The sequence below is a fragment of the Salvelinus namaycush genome, chromosome 28, assembly GCF_016432855.1.
Source record: "Salvelinus namaycush isolate Seneca chromosome 28, SaNama_1.0, whole genome shotgun sequence".
NCBI lineage: Eukaryota > Metazoa > Chordata > Actinopteri > Salmoniformes > Salmonidae > Salvelinus > Salvelinus namaycush.
This window is the reverse complement of record NC_052334.1, coordinates 40,982,874-40,991,619: the sequence shown is the minus strand read 5'-3', so window position 1 is coordinate 40,991,619 and position 8,746 is coordinate 40,982,874.

Genomic DNA, 8,746 nt, shown 5'->3' with positions numbered 1-8,746 from the left:
GTGGTACGCTAATATAACGCTCTATTGTGTTTTCGCTGTAAAACACTTGATAAATCGGAAATATTGTCTGGAATCACAAGATGCCTGTCTTTCAATTGCTGTACACTATGTATTTTTCAGAAATGTTTTATGATGAGTAATTAGGTATTTGACGTTGGTGTCTGTAAATATTATGGCTGCTTTCGGTGCAATTTCTGATTGTAGCTGCAATGTAAACTATGATTTATACCTGAAATATGCACATTTTTCTAACAAAACATATGCTATACAATAAATATGTTATCAGACTGTCATCTGATGAAGTTGTTTCTTGGTTAGTGGCTATTTATATCTTTATTTGGTCGAATTTGTGATAGCTACTGATGGAGTAAAAAACTGATGGAGTAAGAAAAGTGGTGTCTTTTGCTAACGTGGTTAGCTAATAGATTTACATATTGTGTCTTCCCTGTAAAACATTTTAAAAATCGGACATGTTGGCTTGATTCACAAGATGTGTACCTTTCATATGCTGTATTGGACTTGTTAATGTGTGAAAGTTAAATATTTAAAAAATATATATTTTGAATTTCGCGCCCTGCACTTTGAGCTGGCTGTTGTCATAAGTGTACCGACGTCGGGCTTGCACGCCAACAGGTTAACACCTATATCGAATAAAATCAGAGCCGGATATATCTAAGGCCTATAACGAGAGCTTTTCAGAATGCCATCCTGAGGTCTGTCTTGCGCCATGACGAACGTTGAAAAGAGTGCACCCCACGTTCCAAGACCATTTTATGGCCTCAGATCTGCCTAGCAACTCCATTCCAATTCTCACTGCTTACTGACATCTAGGGGAAATCGTATGCAGTGCATGTCGACTCATAGATTACATGCAAATTAATAAACTGACCCTGGAACAGAGTGCCCGATTTCAGATTTCTCACTTCCTGACAGGAAGTTAGCTGCAACTTGAGTTCTGTTTTACTCACAGATATAATTCAAACGGTTTTAGAAACTAGAGAGTGTTTTCTATCCAATAGTAATAATAATATGCATATTGTACGAGCAAGAATTGAGTACGAGGCAGTTTAATTTGGGAACGAATTTTTACAAAGTGAAAACAGCACCCCCTATTGAGAAAAGCCCATACAAACCGCCTGCGAAACACCACTCAACCCACTGCTGTCAGACTGTATAATAACTCTAGCTATTAAATGGTTTTCCCCCCAATTTTTTTGTTTACTATCACATTTGAATATTTAAATATCCATCAGGAAAAATGTCCCTTGATGTTTCAAGGGTTCTGTATTCTATTTATGTCAGATATTATGCATTTTAAATTAGTGTTTTGCAATTATTAGTGATGTCAATTTTGCATTTCTTCAGTTTTATCTGTGAGCAAGAATAAATCAACTCAACCACAAAATTTCAATTATTTAAATCATGTAGTTTCAGGTAGAGATAGCTCAGAAAGCAAAGGCATTCTTTCCCTCTCGCACATTCTCTCTTCTCTCTGTCAATGAGGTCTCTGTGTCTGCTCCACACAGACCGGACAACTAAACCGGTGGGAATGGATTATGTTGTAGTTAATTACTATGTTTTCTGATTTAAACTAGGTTAAATATTGGCCTGTTGGAAACTAAAACTCCCTACTACATCGTACAGTTTGTGCTTGACCAGATTTATCTCTATGGAAACTGAGCATCAAGCTGAAAACAAAAAAAACGAATGGAATTCAAATAATGTAACCAACATCGGTCAATAACATTACATTTTGGTTAATCGCTAAGCACTATTAAACACAGCCATAGTCCTAAACCTTGGTTCTTTCTATTACCCTAAATGACTGGAAGTATATGCAATGTATTACTGTGTTTGTTGGTCAGCATCTCAATTTGGTGTGTGTGTGGGGAGGTACTCAACTCATTAGATTTGATTTTTAAACTCCATAATGTCAAAGTGAAATTATGTTTTTAGAAATGTTTACAAATTAATAAAAAATGAAAAACTGAAATGTCTTCAGTCAATAAGTATTCAACCCCTTTGTTATGGTAAGCCAAATTAAAAATGTGCTTAACAAGTCACATACTAAGTTGCATGGACTCACTATGGGAAATAGTGTTACACATGATTTTTTAAATGACTACCTCATCTCTGTACACCACACAGACAATTATCTGTAAGGTCCCTCAGTAGAGCAGTACATTTCAAACACAGATTCAACCAGAAAGACCAGGGAGGTTTTCTAACTCAATTGCAGGAGAGGAAGGAAACCACTCAGGGTTGTCACCATGAGGCCAATGGTGACTATAATGACTGTTAAAAGAGAAAACTGAGGATGAATCAACAACATTGTACTTACTCCACAACACTAACCTAAATTAGAGTGAAAAGAAGGAAGTCTGTACAGAATAAAAATATTCCAAAACATGCATTCTGTTTTCAATAAGGCGCTAAAGTAAAACTGCAAAGAATGTGGCAAAGAAATTAACTTTACGTCCTGAATACAAAGCGTTATGTTAGTGGAAAATCCAACAAAACACTGAGTACCACTTTTCATATTTTCAAGCATGGTGGTGGCTGCATCATGTTATTGGTACGCTTGTCATAGGCAAGGATAGCTCGTTTTTTAGGATAAAAATAAACGGAATAGCGCTAAGCACAGGCAAAATCCTAGAGGAAAACCTCCTTTCCAACAGACACTGGGAGACAAATTCACCTTTCAGCAGGACAATAACCTAAAACACAAGGGCAAATATACCCTGGAGTTGCTTACCAAGATTAAATTAAATGTTTGTGAGTGGCCTAATTACAGTTTGACTTAAATCGGCTTGGCAAGATTTGAAAATGGCTTTCTAGCAATGATGAATAAACAATTTGAGAGGTTGAAGAATTTAAAAAAAAAAAGAATAATGTGCAAATATTGTACAATTCAGGTGTGCAAAGCTCTTAGAGACATACCCAGAAAGACTCACAACTGTAATCACTGCTAAAGGTGAATCTTTTTTATATTTTACATAATTTTCTCCCCAATTTCGTGGTATCCAATTGATAGTTACAGTCTTTTCTCGTCACTGCAACTCCCGTACGGACTCGGGAGAGGCGAAGGTCAAGAGCCATGTGTTCTCCAAAACACAACCCAACCAAGCCGCACTGCTTCTTGACACAATGCCCACTTAACCCAGAAGCCAGCTGCACCAATGTGTCGGAAGAAAACACTGTGCCCCTGGTGACCGTGTCAGCGTGCACTGCACCCAGCCCACCACAGGAGTCGCTAGTACATGATGGGACAAGGACATCCCTGACTCACAACTGTAATCACTGCTAAAGTTAAATCAGAAAACATAGTAATTAACTACAACATAATCCATTCCCACCGGTTTAGTTGTCCGGTCTGTGTGGAGCAGACACAGAGACCTCATTGACAGAGAGAAGAGAGAATGTGCGAGAGGGAAAGAATGCCTTTGCTTTCTGAGCTATCTCTACCTGAAACTACATGATTTAAATAATTGAAATTTTGTGGTTGAGTTGATTTATTCTTGCTCACAGATAAAACTGAAGAAATGCAAAATTGACATCACTAATAATTGCAAAACACTCATTTAAAATGCATAATATCTGACATAAATAGAATACAGAACCCTTGAAACATCAAGGGACATTTTTCCTGATGGATATTTAAATATTCAAATGTGATAGTAAACAAAAAAATTGGGGGGAAAACCATTTAATAGCTAGAGTTATTATACAGTCTGACAGCAGTGGGTTGAGTGGTGTTTCGCAGGCGGTTTGTATGGGCTTTTCTCAATAGGGGGTGCTGTTTTCACTTTGTAAAAATTCGTTCCCAAATTAAACTGCCTCGTACTCAATTCTTGCTCGTACAATATGCATATTATTATTACTATTGGATAGAAAACACTCTCTAGTTTTTAAAACCGTTTGAATTATATCTGTGAGTAAAACAGAACTCAAGTTGGAGCAAACTTCCTGTCAGGAAGTGAGAAATCTGAAATCAGGCAATCTGTTCCAGGGTCAGTTTATTAATTTGCATGTATTCTATTGGTCGACATGCACTGCATACGCCTTCCCCTAGATGTCAGCAAGCAGTGAGAATTGGAATGGAGTTGCTAGGCAGATTTGAGGCCATAAAATGGTCTTGGAACGTGGGGTGCACTCTTTTCAATGTTCGTCATGGCGCAAGACAGACCTCAGGATGGCATTCTGAAAAGCTCTCGTTATAGGCCTTAGATATATCCGGCTCTGATTTTATTCGATATAGGTGTTAAAGACATCATAATGTAGTTATTTTAAACCGAGTTATATCAGTTTATATCAGTATATTGCGATTTTCGGATATTTCTTTGTGCTGCGTTATAGTGAGTTGGGCACGTCTGGGCCACATAGCTAATGTTTGCTGCTAATTCCTAAGTTGAAGACGGCAATCTACAACCGAGCAACGATGATTCTGGACAAAGGACAACTTGCCCAAGATTCTGATGGAAGCTCATCAAAAAGTAAGAACTATTTATGATGTTTAATTCGTTGTTCTGTTGAAAAATGTAAAACTCCTATTCCGCCATTAATTTCGGTGCGGTCTCGCTTTAACGCACGCTGTATGTCGTAGTAACGTTAATTTTAAAAATCTAACACTGCGGTTGCATTAAGAACTAATGTATCTTTCATTTGCTGTCCAACCTGTATTTTTTAGTCAAGTTTATGATTAGTTATTGATTAGATTAGGTGCCTCTCCCAAGATTTCTCCCGACATTTTGTTGGCAGCTTGGCTACTATTCTCATTGTATAACCACGATTTGTGCCGCTAAATATGCACATTTTCGAACAAACAATATATGTATTGTGTAATATGATGTTATAGGACTGTCATCTGATGAAGTTCTGAGAAGGTTAGTGAAAAAATTAATATCTTTTGCTGGTTTATTCGCTATCGCTAACGTGCATGAATCAATGCTGCTGTGTGGTTGGCTATTGTAGTAAGCTAATATAATGCTAAATTGTGTTTTCGCTGTAAAACACTTAAAGAATCTGAAATATTGGCTGGATTCACAAGATCTTTGTCTTTCATTTGCTGTATGCTGTGTATTTTTCATAAATGTTTTATGATGAGTATTTAGGTAATTCACGTTGGTCTCTGTAGTTATTCTAGTTGCTTTGGTGAGAGTTGTGATGGTGGCTGCAATGTAAAACTATGATTTATACCTGAAATATGCACATTTTTCTAACAAAACATATGCTATACAATAAATATGTTATCAGACTGTCATCTGATGAAGTTGTTTCTTGGTTAGTGACTATTTATATCTTTATTTGGTCGAATTTGTGATAGCTACCTATGCAGGAAAAAAAAAATGGAAAAAAAAGTTGTGTCTTTTGCTATCGTGGTTAGCTAATAGAAATACATATTGTGTCTTCCCTGTAAAACATTTTAAAAATCAGAAATGATGGCTGGATTCACAAGATGTGTATCTTTCATCTGGTGTCTTGGACTTGTGATTTAATGATATTTAGATGCTAGTATTTACTTGTGGCGCTATGCTAGGCTATGCTAGTCAGCTTTTTTACTGATGAGGGTGCTCCCGGATCCGGGATTGTGACCAAGTAGAAGTTAAACAAGAGAGTTCATGGCTGTTTCTCAGGAGCCTGGTGGTGCAGTTACTTATTTTTGGAGGGAGCAGGTCATTCAGTGGATGGTCAAGAGTGTGCCTATCCTTCACCAGGTGCACTACAGTCTGCTCTCGCTTGCTCTGCAGTGACAGGAGTTGGGACACACATTGGCAATCTTCCAAGCAGCAGGAACAGTCCCCTGCCAGTAGGAGGTGTTAACAATGTGTGTGATGACAAGGGCTAGGATAACGGCATCTTCTGCATGTTCTTTTAATAGCCAGGCTGGAATGCCATCAGGCCCACGCGCTTTACGTGTCAGAGCTTGCTTTAGTTGGTATTAGGGTTCAATATTTTCCCAGTATCCTGAGAATAAATCACTTTTCTCTTCACTTTTCTCTTGGGTAACCCGGTATTTCCGGCCAAAACTGGAGGTGTAATTCAAAATAATATAAAACAGGCCTATATGTATGTAGGTACTGTATGTGTGTGTGTGTGTGTGTGTATGTGTCTGGATTTGATTAGAGATTTGATTTAAATATCTATCCTGATGTTACCTGAGCCTGATGAGCCATACAATAAATACATGTTATGAGTTTTACATTAAATACATGTTATGAGTCCATGGCCAAAAAAGCTCAAATGATTGTGCCGTTATCCAATATATATATCATATAATGTAGGCTACTGCACATTACGCACGACATATAAACATAAAAGCCCATAGATGTAGCTAGCTATCTGTATGCACTCTTGGGTAAATAAATGAAACTAGCTCCAGTAGGCGAATCTTTTTGAGTGTGAACTGTATTACTGTACTGTATTATACTGTATTATATGGACTGGAATTACACATCTCATTCAAACCATGATAAAGTTGGAACATGCAATTCTGGTGCAGCACATGCAACCTACAAAGTTACAATTATAGGCTAGCGAATTTGATTACAATTTTGAAATATAATGGCCCACTAATTATGCAAATAGGCCCGGAGTCATATACTGTATACCTTTTTATAATATTTCCCCTAATATGTGTATATATATTATAGCCTACCTCCTCTTATAGCCTATCTCTGCTTTCTCTCTCTATTGTGCTTTATTCGTGTTAAATGATATAAGTTGTGTTGTCCTTATCTTCATCATTCTAATGACACGCTTGCATAATATAGGACTAGAATTAGATGCAGACGGCTTTCACTTCTCTTTCACTTCTCCCATCACGCATTCGCTCTTCTTTCAAACTTCCTGTGAGTTCTATTGGCTGGTGTATTTAACATTCAGCAAATAAGAGCTTGCGTCCCTCTTTGAATAGTCTATTGGTATAATATGCTGACCACACCGCTCGCGTCGGGTGCGCGAGCATTGCAAAATAAATGTACACATACATGTAATTCAATTATTGCGCCAACGAGCACCAAGCTCTAAAATAGAAGTCCGTTCTATTTGTGACACTGAACGCGGTGCAAGTCCTGCCTCTCCCATCTCCTCATTGATTTATAGAAGCAGATACCCACGTGCCATCTCCTCGTTGGTTATACCCACGTGGGTGATTGAAAGATGAACGGAGTTTGGTCGGTCGTTGTGGTAACTATGAAAGTTAGATGCCAATCGCCATATAAAGTCCAAAGAAGAAAAAACCTGGAAGGAGGAGAGATGACTAGAAACAATAAGGTTGACTGTTTTATGTGTGTATTAATTGTCGGAGTAGAGGACCTTGTGCATTTCAGGTAAAATAACAACTCAACATTTATATCTGTCACGGTCGTCTTGAGGTGAGAGAGTGGACCAAGGCGCAGCGTGAGAAAAATACATCTTCTTTTATTAGACGAAGATGAACCACGAACTAAACACTTACAAACTAAACAAAACAACAAACAACCGTGAAGCTAATGACGTAAGTGCATACACAAGCATCAAACGTACAACATAGACAATTACCCACATTAATCTAATGCCTATGGCTGCCTTAAATATGGCTCCCAATCAGAGACAATGAATGACAGCTGTCTCTGATTGAGAACCCTTCAGGCAACCATAGACTTACCTAGACAACTACACTAGACACTGCCCCATACACATACAACACCCCTAGACACTACAAAAAACACATACATTCCCCATGTCACACCCTGACCTAACTAAAATAATAAAGAAAACAAAGATAACTAAGGCCAGGGCGTGACAGTACCCCCCCCCCCCCCCCCCCCCAAAGATGCGGACTCCGGCCGCAAAACCTGACACAGAAAAGGGAGGGTCCGGGGTGGGCCCCATCATGGCGGCGGCTCGGGTGCGGGACGTGGCCCCCACTCCACCATTGTCAATACCCGCTTTGGTAGCCTCCTCCAAATGGCCACCCTCCAAATTAACCCCACTGGATTAAGGGGCAGCACCGGACTAAGGGGCAGCACCGGACTGAGGGGCAGCACCGGACTGAGGGGCAGCACCGGAATGAGGGGCAGCACCGGAATGAGGGGCAGCTCCGGACTGAGGGGCAGCTCCGGACTGAGGGGCAGCTCCGGACTGAGGGGCAGCTCCGGACTGAGGGGCAGCACCGGACTGAGGGGCAGCACCGGACTGAGGGGCAGCTCCGGACTGAGGGGCAGCACCGGACTGAGGGGCAGCACGGGACTGGATGGCGGATCCTGGCTGGCTGGCTCTGGCGGATCCTGGCTGGCTGGCTCTGGCGGATCCTGGCTGGCTGGCTCTGGCGGATCCTGGCTGGCTGGCTCTGGCGGATCCTGTCTGGCGGAAGGCTCTGGCTGATCCTGTCTGGCGGAAGGCTCTGGCTGATCCTGTCTGGCGGAAGGCTCTAGCGGCTCCTGTCTGGCGGACGGCTCTAGCGGCTCCTGTCTGGCGGACGGCTCTAGCGGCTCCTGTCTGGCGGACGGCTCTAGCGGCTCCTGTCTGGCGGACGGCTCTAGCGGCTCCTGTCTGGCGGACGGCTCTAGCGGCTCCTGTCTGGCGGACGGCTCTAGCGGCTCCTGTCTGGCGGACGGCTCTAGCGGCTCCTGACTGACGGGCGGCTCTGAAGGCTCGGGACAGACGGGCGGCTTTGAAGGCTCGGGACAGACGGGCGGCTTTGAAGGCTCGGGACAGACGGGCGGCTTTGAAGGCTCGGGACAGACGGGCGGCTTTGAAGGCTCGG